Here is a 13,094-nt window from a genome sequence, read left to right on the forward strand (position 1 = left end):
TCGTAGTCACATGATGAATGGACTTCTCTTTAATTCGCAGCATGCATACAACTATACAAGTTTTAGGGACATCTGTTATTTCCTGGTTTGGGCCACAAGTCTGTTGTTGCTGATTTATATGTTCAGCTCTGTAATCTTGGTTTCTCATGAACATTAGGCCATTGGCATCGTATGGATTAAAGGTGCGTGGTTGGTGGTTACCATGCGTAGAACACTGCCACCGATGGGTAGTGTCCACGCGTAGGTGGTGCAAAATGGGTGGAACTTCCACTCGCGTGGTGCTTGAGTCCTTTTTGACCGTTGGAGCCCTCTTTGACCGTTTCAAACTTACTTACTTTCTTTCTTTCTTTATCCTGGTTTTTCTATTTAAACACTATTTTACCCATTTATTCATACATACACATTCATATTCACACATTCATATTTACCCACATTTACCCATTCATTCATCCAAACTTTTAACTTCAAACATGGCAAACAACAATCAAAATATGACTCCGCGGGATGTTAAAATGGCGATGCAAACCCACATGAATAACGACGATAGACATCGATCTGTTGTCAACAACGTCATTCAGAGCGTGCCTGACAACAAGGCCGCTTACCAAGCCGAGATCGACCGACTTGAAGGTCCAAATCGGGTTCGTAACCTCAATGAAAGTGAGTATGTCGTGCATCTTCGTCAGAAGATGGATTGGCTGGATCAAGTTTTTTTCCAGCTTACTGCCACCTCTAGGATTTTGACATCCACGCTAGACCACGGGCTGTTCTAGCAAGGCAGTGTCGATAGTAGTCAGGATGTAGCTTACTACTCTGACCCGGGGGAGGAGTACGTATCTCTGAAATCTGGTGACGCTGCCCGGGCTCCTGAGGTCTACCGCTACATTCACCGCAACAACAGTGATTGTACTGTGGACTCAGACTATTTAGAGTGTTAGGTTTACGTATTTTATTATGTAATGTTTTATTATGTCTTATCTAGTATAATGTGATGTTTTATTATGTTTTTTTAGTATTGTGTAATGTTTTTTTATATTTTTTTAGTATTCTGTAATGGTTTTATGTTTAATGGAATTTTTAGTTTTAAAAATTAAAATTAAAATTGTAGGGAGTGGTGGATGAGTGATGGCAATGCCAACAAAATTTGGGTGAGTGGTGAGTAAGTAGTAGATTTGAGGCGACAAAATGTGATTGGTTGAAAGTGATTAGTAAGTGAGTGGTGGGTGGTGGTGATGCCAACACCTTAAGTTAATTACTTCCTATAGTTTTGGACAAGAAATTTAAAATAATGATATTAAATCCCATAATGAAAAGGATATATTAAAAATGAGATATGAACCATTTTAACCGGGGTAAAAAAACTGCCTCAATATCTAAAGTTTGTTACATTGGTAACAACAAGCTCAAGTTAGGTCTACCTTTCGATTTTATTATAACGGGATATAAAAGTAGAATCCATTTATTTCATTCTTGATGAAAAATCTGTGAGTCATAGGGTTTTTTTAATCTGAAAACTAGTCATTGTTGTACAAATTTAGACATTTTAGTAGAAACTAGAATCTTAATATAACTATTAGCCTCTAGGGTTTGCTATCCACTAAAATTATAAGTGTTAAGTCACCACTAAGTTTCTTATAATCCTTAATTAGTTAATTACCTTGTTACTATTGGTGCAATTACATTTCTTATACTAGGTCTTTGTGTTTAATTTGTTCAAAACTAGAAGAGTACCCGCACGTCGCAGCGGTGACAGTCTACAACATGTGAGATGTTATTAGGACAATAATTTCAAACAAATATTTCTAAAATACAATAACATTTTTACAACCTGAGGATAGATGGGATATAAAGACACAGAACTATCACCGTACTAAATCTCAATGAATATATTTAGAAGTCATGTGGATGATGATCAAACATATGATAAAGGTATTGAAAGTTTGTCAACTTCACAGCAAACGTTTGATTTTGTAGTCCATGAAAACTCATAAAAAGAACTTGATGCACATTTCCAAATATTTGATCTAATTGGAGTATAATATGCAAATAAACCATATGAAAAAAATTCAATATCATGGCCCAAATACAACATTAATGGTATACTTGGTAGCCTTGCAGAGTTATACTTGATGAAAAACATCCGTTGACAAACTTGAATAATAAAATCAGCAGTATACTCGGTATTTGCAAGCGTGGTGAATAAGCTATTAATATGACTTGAACTCCCCAATATCGCATAAGGGACATTTGGCTTTCAATGAACATTTGTTAGTTGGTCAGTTTGGAAAACACCAAGTTCTCCAAGTAATGGGCAGTAACATCCAACAGCTTATGCAGCCTTTTCAACTATGGTATCTATAAGCTATAGCCGAAAAGAGTACACTATTAGTTTATATAATACGATAGTAGTAAGTCAACTGCCTCAAAATATACCACCATTTGTTGACCATTTGACCTAAAATGCAATTCTACAAGAAAGTAATTTTTTTTTCCAAATCAATCCAACTTCCAACCCCATTGGTCATATTATAACGTTGTACTAAAAATGACCTGATACAACTAAAAACTTTTTGACAGTTTACCCATCCCGCCTGACCCAAAGTTCAATAATAGTCCTTAACCCAAAGTTCAATAACTTATAATTTTGTGACACACACAATCAAAGCAACTTACCATAAGTTGAAACGAATTTGCAATTGAAACTTAATAGTTTATCTTGAGACTTTAAAATCTATAAACAGATATAAAAGGAATTATATTAGAGAGGAAGTGTTATTTAAGAACCCACAAATAAAAAAAAAACTCAAGAACTACTGGATCACACATTCATTCTCTCGTTCTCTCTCTTCAATTAAATAATAAAATTCACCCAAATCATTTAAAAAGTTTTATCTCCCAAACCGTAAATCGTTAGACGAAACAAAAAACATAGGTAGTCTTAAAATTTCGTCCTCTTTCAGTAGAGATGCAATTCGATATACTTTTGACGAGTTTTTAATTTTTGTTTTTTTTCCTCTTGTACTTGTGTACCTACACATGTGCAGGATCATTATTTTCACATATAAATTAGTAAATAAACATATGTACACAACAATGAAGGTTAAGGGTGGAGTCAGTCAATCGAGGGCGGAGCCATGGTGGCCAAGGGCGGAGCCCGTTAAGTAGATTACCCATCACCGGTCACCCCTATGACCTATCACCCTCTATGACTTATCACCCTCAATGACCTATCACCCTCAATGACCTATCACTCCCACCAGCTTTGGTTTATGAATATCCTTGATGGCGAAGCCTGATCCGAATCATAATTTTTGTTCAACCTACACATGTGAAAGTTATGTGTAAGTACCAAAATGAAAACGAAAATTAAAAAGTCGTCAAAAGTATATCGAATTGGATCTCTAATGAAAAAGGACGAAAGTTTAAGACTACCCATGCTTTTTGTTTCGTTTAACGATTTACGGTTTGTGAGATAAAACATTTTGAATGATTTTGGTGAATTTTATTATTTAATTGAAAAGGGGGAAAGAGAGAAATAATGTGTGATCCAGAATGATTTCTTGAGTTTTTTTTATTTTATAAGTTATCAAAATAACTCACTCCTTATATTAAATGGGAAAAGCTCAGCCCCAAACAAATAAAAAAAAAATAAAAAATCACACCCTAAGATATAGACACGTAAAACATCTCAGTGCTTCTATATGTTTTAAAAATGTAAATAACTTGTAACAATGACAGACTTGGCTTATTGACACATTAAGCATTTTTAGTTCATCACTTAATCTCCTTTAATAGTATTTGTAGATGTAAATAACTTGTAACAATGACAGACTTGGCTTACGAAAATCATATGCTTGTGGCTACCAAAAAAAAAAATAAAGTCAACATGAACACTACCCATAACATGAACACTACTAAATTCAGTCAACTTGTAGGCATTTATAAAATAATAAGCATTGATCATTTAATTAAGTGCTTCCTAACACGGATATCTTAATTCATAGCAAATATAGGAACCAGACTTAAATGACTCGAGAGTGTTACAGCGGTATACAAATGCCATTAAGCATATATAGCTGTGAAACAAATTCAAGGGCTTACCATAAGTCCAACTTGATGCTTTCAATAATTTGCATTGCCAGCAGATCACTTTCCGAATCGTGAATCAGAGGTAACATTATGATTCAATGAGCAGGGATCACTTTTCGGGAGTTGGTGCCCCTGTTGCGCAGCATACATTAATAATTAAACTAAGTTATGATTGGATAAAAAACCTTTAAACATCTCGGCCAATAAAAGTCGTTTTATATCTTAATATGGTTGAAGTGAGAGGAAGGTATGGATACAGAAAGAAAAAAGCAAATGCATTGCTTACATACAATCAGTTAGTAGCCCAGTTTTTGCAAAAAAAAAAAAAAAAAGAATAATCTCACACAATTTCTACAGCAAAAAACAACAGACTTTCAACAAAACCGTTACCTTGCTTTTTTCGATATGCAAATGAAAGATAAATCCTTTTTGATAGTTAAAAACCCCAAAAACTTTTATATCTAAGAAATATCAAGCTTATAAATATTCAAAGCCTTGAAGAATACGCAAGAGATGGTGGTGATATAAACATACCTGAAGAATGGACTATTTTAATCCACAAAAATTCTTCATCGGGAATAAGAAATCTGCAAAAAAAAAAAGAATAATAAACAGTAACATTTAAACAATCACATCTGACAAAATATACAATCAGATCTAACAAAAAACTGATTGGATGGAGGAAAAACCGACATTTTATGGTATCCAGGGGTAGTATAGGAATAACAAAAGACTTGGAAAGATGGGGATGGCGAGAATGTGTATGCGTGAGAAAGAGATCGAGAGAAAAGAATTGAGTTTATGGTATTCAGGGCTAGTATTGGAATAACTGAAAAGAGCGGGCTTAGAGTATAGATAGATTTGACTTAATAAAAAAATTGATTTTTAATAGGATTATTAACACAACTTAAATTTATATTAGTAACTAGATTATTATCCCGCGTATTACGCGGGCTAAATTATACGATTAGTTACATGTTAAAGTTTCATAATGATGTACATCTATAGTTTAATACATTATATGTTAAAAAGATAAGTTAAAAAAAAAAAACTAAGAAAATAAAAATGACATTTTATTATATAATTATGAAAATTGATAATGACAGCGTAAGAGGTGTCACTGGTAATTTATTACATGAATAAAAGTTGATCGATACTATATTAAACACTAATAATACGAAAGAGTTATTTACAAAGAAATAAAATTACTATATAATATATCATGTATTAATTTTTTTAATTAATTTTTTATTTTTTTGAAACAACAAAAAAGTCATGTAATTAATTATTGACTTGATATATATACTATTAGTCTATTAGAAATTAAAACCAAGAGCCTCTATTGGGTATAGAGCACAGAACATTAGCCACGAACATATATAGTTCGTTTCAAAATGATTTAGCACAATTAAGGTTAATGTACTAATGTAGTTTAGCATTAAAATAATATTAATAATAAATTAGTAAACAGATTTAAAAAAGGAAAATGAGGTAAGCAAACAATCTAAGGGTTAGAATTTTATATTATTTTTCATTTAAGGGTTATGATTTTTTCAAAAATGATTTTAGAAGACTTTTTTATACTTATTCGAAGATTATTTTTAAGCAATAACTTAACAAATTTATTGAAGAATGTTTAACTAGTGGATAACCAAATAATTTCACAAAATATTGGGCTAGCCCGTTTAGTAGACAACTTTTCAAAAAGACCTGAATGATACGTGTGCTTTTAAGTTTCAAAAAAGCAATGAACTTCAGAGCAAACACAAGAAAGATTATTGCTGCTGAAATCTCAAGGGCTGCTGATGACAATCAATGGACCACGTTTGCAATCAAGCTTCATCGTGAACTAAGACTTTGTTGATGAAAACCCCTTACATAAGATGTTGACGTTAATCGATTAGAGAAGGGTAGAGTTTGCCAGATCAGTTTGATGCTCTTGAAGTCGGTGAAGGTAATGCTCCAGATCTCTACCTGGTCTTCCACCCGATCGTGAGGTCGAGTTCTCTATTGAGCTTATGCCTAGTGCTACTCATATTGCTAAGCACCTTATCGTCTTACTCCTACAGAAATGATAAAGTTTTTTAGTTATCTTCACTCTAGAGTCTAGTCTAGCCTAATGCTACATCTTTTTCCTTTGAAAAGTATAATAGCAAACTTGCATATCCTCCAATCTAGCTCCAAAATTGTTCCTAGCATAACTGAGCATGAACCAAGTTTTTGATACCTCTAAATTATGATGCCTCTTGTGGTTGTTCACTTAGCATATTGGTTTCTCTAAAAATTTTTGCATCTCTAACTTATAATCTCGGCCCACTCTTGTGATTATTATGTATTATTCAGTGTCAGCTTAAGATTTTTGATGTCTTAAGTGAGATTAATTTTGTGGCCTTGTTCATTAGCATACAAGTTATAGTAAATAAAAAAAAGCAAAAAGAAAGGTAATTCGACTTATGTTATCGAACTATTAGTAATAAAAAGATGCAGATGTTGATGTAAAAACCAATAAGATTGTTATTGCAATGTAAATTATATAATGATATCCAGTCCAAACATTAAGTCTAGTATACAAAATGTTGAGACCTTTGATTTTTAAAGGTCTAAAGTCATAGTTGATTCGCATAATATTGTTGAGCTACGTCTGATGTTAGTAAAAAGATCTTGGGACTCCGAATAATTTTACTGATACATGAGCACACATTCACGCTACTGATGCTACCTATATAATCTATATATTAAATGACTTCGCTATAAATTCTCAAATTTCGCTGATTCTTTGAATTGCACGCCAGTAAATGGTACAAAATCTTCAACGTGTGGTGTACACGTAATGTTGATGATAATTCGACTTCCATCATTAACGACAATTGTTAGTCGAGCCCTAGGCATTACAAGAACACACGATTTTAGTAAAGGTTTTGTGATAGGCGCTTTTAAATCTGTTGCAAGTAGAAAATAAAATTGTTACTTACATTGGTCGGAGACTTGTATGTTAGATAATGTGTAATTAACTTTTGACTTAATTTAACTATGTTTTCCTTTGCTGGATTAGGAGATCTTATGTAAAGAAATTGCATATATCTATACTACTATATAAAGCAAACTGTCTTTCCCCTTTAAGTAATTAAGAACCTGAAATGACCATATTACCATTCTTATTTATTCACTAATTTAAACATCTTTACCTATATACCTATAATACCCTTAATAAAATAAACTACAACATCGATTCTCGAATCCTTAAATAACCATATTAACCCTTACCGCCGCACATCATCGCCAGAATTGCCGCAGCCACACCTTTGTCGTTACCACCATCATCGTTGCATCGCGCGGGCACCCCGTCTCGTTAATTATTAAGTAGTATATCTTTGACACATTTGTAGTTCTTAAGTTGCTCTTGTAGTCAAAGATAAGCCTCCGGGTTGTATTTAACGTACGACAAATGTAAGACAAAACTAAATGCCAAAAGGTTTTATGTATACTACTATATAAAGCAAACTGCCCTTCCCCTTTAAGTAATTAAGAACCTGAAATGACCATATTACCCTTCTTATTTATTCACTAATTTAAACATCTTACTTATATACATATAATACCTTTAATAAAATAAACTACAAAATAGATTCTCCAATCCTTAAATAACCATATTAACCCTTACCGCCGCACATTATCGCCACAATTGCCGCAGCCACACCTTTGTCGTTACCACCATCACCGCTGCATCGCGCGGGCACCCCGTCTCGTAATCTGAATAGAAAGTAGAAAACATAAACTAAATCCAAATTAAATTTTGTTTAAGTTATATGAAATATGAAGAACGACTAACAATATCAAATCTAAATGAAAATGAAAACATCTAAGCCTAAATCAGAAGCCAAATTAGTAAAAAACAAGGAATAACAGGCACGTTGTGTTTATATCTTTCAAATTCTGTTAAAGTATACCAAAAAACTAAATAGTTACAAATTGCACATATTGATTTATACAAATGTCAGGAACAATTATTTTGATTATCATTGAAACACCGATAATCAGAGTGATTCTTCACTCTGACGCATATACTTGGAATAGAAAACGAAATTTCATACAACACAATAGAATAAACATTACCGAGAATTTTGAATGGGCCTAAAAAGACAAACAAACCCCAAACAAAGCCCAACAAACGAAAAAAATAAAAACGCAAAGAACTCATAAAATAGAGTGTCTTTGGGAATTGGGACTAAAAATTGACGTTCTTCTTGTTTAAAACTTATGTTGCCAAGGTGTGTTGTAACTTGTAAGTTATATATATATATATATATATATGGGGATTGGAATATATAAGGCTGTTAAGTAATTAAACTTAGATGTGAAATACTCACATATTATTTTTTTAATTCATAAAATTCATGGGGCTCAAACATATGTTCATTAATCAAAAAATATTATAAATTTTTTTTATGAAAGGTTTCACACCTAAACTTAGGTACCGAACAACCTTATATTCACTTTTTCATATATATATATATATATATATATATATAGGTATGGTTTAACAGTCCATTTATGTTTGTATCTCTGCAGTTCATTTGTATTTGGATTTTAATTTGGTCCATCTAATTTTGCTTGTGAGTTAATAACATGGAGCTGGCCTTACATGTACCATTTCATCAATATTTCTGCTAATGCCAAATTAAATTGGTCAAATTAAAATAAAGCAAATAGCAGAATTTTACATCAAGTAATTCTTCTAATACTTGCAAGTAATGTGTGTAAACTTCGTGTGGTTTAGTACTTTTCATGCTCTAAAATAAAGCAAAGGAACACTCCATGCAATATAAAGACTTACGTCAATTAATCTAACATTGTTGCTTTCAGCCTCACTCCGAAAATTATAGGCCTCGACACAACCTTCTTTTTCATCGAATTCATTCCATAGTGTTCATAGCACAGATCATCCTTTTAAGGAATTGAAGGCTTTCACTTACCGTTCGACTTTGTTGCACATGGGAATTTTCTGCAACCTGTGAAGCGGCTTGCTTTTTTTTTCTCGTTAGATATACAGTTCATTGAACAGGATAACAGGATCAAGCTAATCATATAAAATGACTACGTTTTCATTTATATTTTTCATTCTACTATTAATTAATTATTATATAAAATTATCACACTTTCATCTGTTATCTCCTACAATTAATTCCAAGAATGATTCTTATATCATACGCTCGCATACGACATCATAGATTACCGGGGTTTGGAATTACATTTTAATTATTTAATTATTAAGTTCGTAAAATGCAAATAATCTAATAATACATTTGGATGCAAAAGTGATTATTTGTTATAGCATAATGCAAAATTTATTTTTAAAACAGCAACAACAAAGTTAACACAAAGGTTATACAAAATAATTGTAATATTTATATTGATATAGAATACAATTATTGGTAAAGTTATACATGCTAATTTAATATAATAGTTATGGATATGCATATTTATACATATATATATATATTTTTTTAATCAAAGTAAACACCAATAAGTAGTAAACTCCATGTGTAACTATGATATTTTCAATATGATATCCCTACTAGATTTAGGCCCGTCGAATATACGGGCTTACAATTTTATCAATATTAGATGCTAGTTTAGTATGATTTAAAATTTAGTTTATAATTTTTAGTAAAAAATATTGATTTATATGATAAGACTTTGAGTTTTATAGTGAAATATTTTTTAAAATATGTTTATCAAAGTTGTTTACAGTGACATACGATATTTGAATATTACAAAATCATCAAATGTCCATTCAAGTTATGAATTGTTACATACTTAGCGATATTTGAATATCAAAAAATCACATAGGTCGCTATCATTTTATTTGATTTATTGATACGCGAGATGATATAACATTCTTATTTTACACTTTCAAAAATTATATCTTATATGTAGATGAAACATATTCTAAATATATCAATTAGAATATGACAATGTTATTTTTTTTCCAATAAAGATTACATTTTTACATTCTTTGTTTTTCGTATACGTGTCATCATGACAATTAATAAAAGAAAAGTTCAAAAAAAAAGAATAATAGTACAATTACTTTTAAAATCTTAATATATTTACATTAAACTTTATTTACTTTTTAGTAGTTTAATTTATATTTATATGATACAACGTATAATTATGATATATAATAGCTATTATTCAATCGAATATATGTTATCTATTATTTTATTTGGATATGTATTAGTTATTATTCTTTATCTATTATATTGTAATTAATGGTTAAAAAATGTAAATTTATAAATGAAAACAAAAAGTGTAAATCAAAGTCAATATTAAAAACAAAAGTCAAACTTTAAAAAATAATCGAGAGTTGTGATTAGTAAATAAGTTTTAGAGAAAATGTTACAAATGGTCCCTGTGGTTGTTCATATTAGCATTTTGCCCCTTGTATTTTTTTTCGTTGCTAATGGTCCCTTGGTTTTTCAATTTCATTGTTAGCAGTCCCTGCCACTAACATCTGTTAAATTTGACCATTAAATAAGGGTATATTAGTCCTTTCAAGTTTAACATTTCTCTCATCCCTATCAATTATCATCTTCATCATCAGAACCTAAATCACATAACACAAACTTTTAATTTTTACTCATTCAAATTCAACCTAATAATAAGTCGATAAATCAATATACATCTAAACTCAAATTTTAATTGTGAAGCATTTAAAATCGGTATCACCTGAACACATAATCAAAACCCAACCCAAAATTATTCATCCATTTTTTCTCGTTCGTATTTTCTTCTTCAATCATCATCGTCATCATGATGTAAATTATATTTTGTAACACGCAATAGCAAACTATAAACATTGTAGACCCATAAATAGCAGATCTCAAAGCAATTAATTAGAAAGCATTGCAAATCCTTATAATGCATCTAACGAGAGCTATAAAAAAATAGATATAAATATTAAACTATAACAATTGGTTTATGATATTAATTTTATGTAGAGATAGGCCTGTACATGGACATCAAGCAAAGTGGGGATGTATATATATATGTATATATATAGATGTAATCAAACAAAGGGGATTTGGGTTTTAATTGGGCATCGAAAAACAGAGAGCCACAATAAAGAAAAAGGGATCGAAAAAAAGACACACAGGCGTTGCTGCTGTTCTATTTCCCACTGCTATTTGTTGCCGTTGTTGTTCCTACATCTATGTGTGTTTTGTATGTTTTGTGTATACATGTGTGTTGTGGTAGATATATATCAAATCATATTTGGATTGTATCATGGTTTTACTTTAATTTTGCTTATGTGCAGTGGGTTTGATTTAAAATTAGTTTCTTTGGATATGATTTTGATTACATTTGAAAGTGGTCCATTTCATTATTAATCTAGGATTTTTGAATTAAAAGGGGTGATTTTGGAATCAAATGTATAGATACGTATAATATACCGATATTGTTTTGGAAATAAATGTGTTGGGAAAGAAATGGTTGAAAAGACTACAATACCTTCATGTGCCATGCAAATGAGGGTTTTAACGGCCTTAATTTAACAGATGTTAGTGGTAGGGACTGTTAGCAACGAAATTGAAAAACCAAAGGAGAATTAGCAACGAAAAAAAATGGAATCAAATGTATAGATACGTATAATATACCGATATTGTTTTGGAAATAAATGTGTTGGGAAAGAAATGGTTGAAAAGACTACAATACCTTCATGTGCCATGCAAATGAGGGTTTTAACGGCCTTAATTTAACAGATGTTAGTGGTAGGGACTGTTAGCAACGAAATTGAAAAACCAAAGGAGAATTAGCAACGAAAAAAAAGTATAAGGGGCAACATGCTAAAATGAACAACCACAGGGACCATTTGTGACATTTTCTCTAAGTTTTAAGAGCAGCGGCCTTTTGGTATATTAAAAGAAAAAGATTTTATGGAAGAAAAAAATATATATAAAGTTAAACTTTTTTTAATTAGTTAAATGATGAAATCTAAAACAAAATTCTCAAGTTTAGTACAAATTGTAATAATTAATTAACTATTTAGTGAGGATTGAGACATCAAGCAAAGTGGGGATGTATACATATATATAGATGTAATCAAACAAAGGGGATTTGGGTTTTAATTGGGCATCGAAAAACAGAGAGCCACAATAAAGAAAAAGGGATCGAAAAAAAGACACACAGGCGTTGCTGCTGTTCTATTTCCCACTGCTATTTGTTGCCGTTGTTGTTCCTACATCTATGTGTGTTTTGTATGTTTTGTGTATACATGTGTGTTGTGGTAGATATATATCAAATCATATTTGGATTGTATCATGGTTTTACTTTAATTTTGCTTATGTGCAGTGGGTTTGATTTAAAATTAGTTTCTTTGGATATGATTTTGATTACATTTGAAAGTGGTCCATTTCATTATTAATCTAGGATTTTTGAATTAAAAGGGGTGATTTTGGAATCAAATGTATAGATACGTATAATATACCGATATTGTTTTGGAAATAAATGTGTTGGGAAAGAAATGGTTGAAAAGACTACAATACCTTCATGTGCCATGCAAATGAGGGTTTTAACGGCCTTAATTTAACAGATGTTAGTGGTAGGGACTGTTAGCAACGAAATTGAAAAACCAAAGGAGAATTAGCAACGAAAAAAAAGTATAAGGGCAACATGCTAAAATGAACAACCACAGGGACCATTTGTGACATTTTCTCTAAGTTTTAAGAGCAGCGGCCTTTTGGTATATTAAAAGAAAAAGATTTTATGGAAGAAAAAAATATATATAAAGTTAAACTTTTTTTAATTAGTTAAATGATGAAATCTAAAACAAAATTCTCAAGTTTAGTACAAATTGTAATAATTAATTAACTATTTAGTGAGGATTGATAACTACAAATTGTAATAATTATAAATTAAGTATTTAGTAAGGGTAAAAAGTGTAAATTATTGATGGAAAACAGAAAACTGTAAATTAAGTATTTAGTGAAGGTAAAAAGTATAAA

General features: G+C 31.0%; 1 long non-coding RNA gene across 1 annotated transcript; it reads right to left on the bottom strand.

Annotated features, from left to right (window-relative positions):
- Positions 1 to 2,008: 2,008 nt before the first annotated feature.
- LOC122594848 lies at positions 2,009 to 4,881 on the bottom strand. The gene is made up of 5 exons (XR_006323124.1): positions 4,783 to 4,881; positions 4,624 to 4,676; positions 4,102 to 4,221; positions 2,674 to 2,731; positions 2,009 to 2,362 (listed from the first exon to the last, which is right to left on the bottom strand). It is a non-coding gene; the product is annotated as an uncharacterized LOC122594848 (long non-coding RNA).
- Positions 4,882 to 13,094: the final 8,213 nt, after the last annotated feature.

This window comes from Erigeron canadensis, chromosome 4 (genome assembly GCF_010389155.1).
Source record: "Erigeron canadensis isolate Cc75 chromosome 4, C_canadensis_v1, whole genome shotgun sequence".
Classification (NCBI taxonomy): Eukaryota; Viridiplantae; Streptophyta; class Magnoliopsida; order Asterales; family Asteraceae; genus Erigeron; species Erigeron canadensis.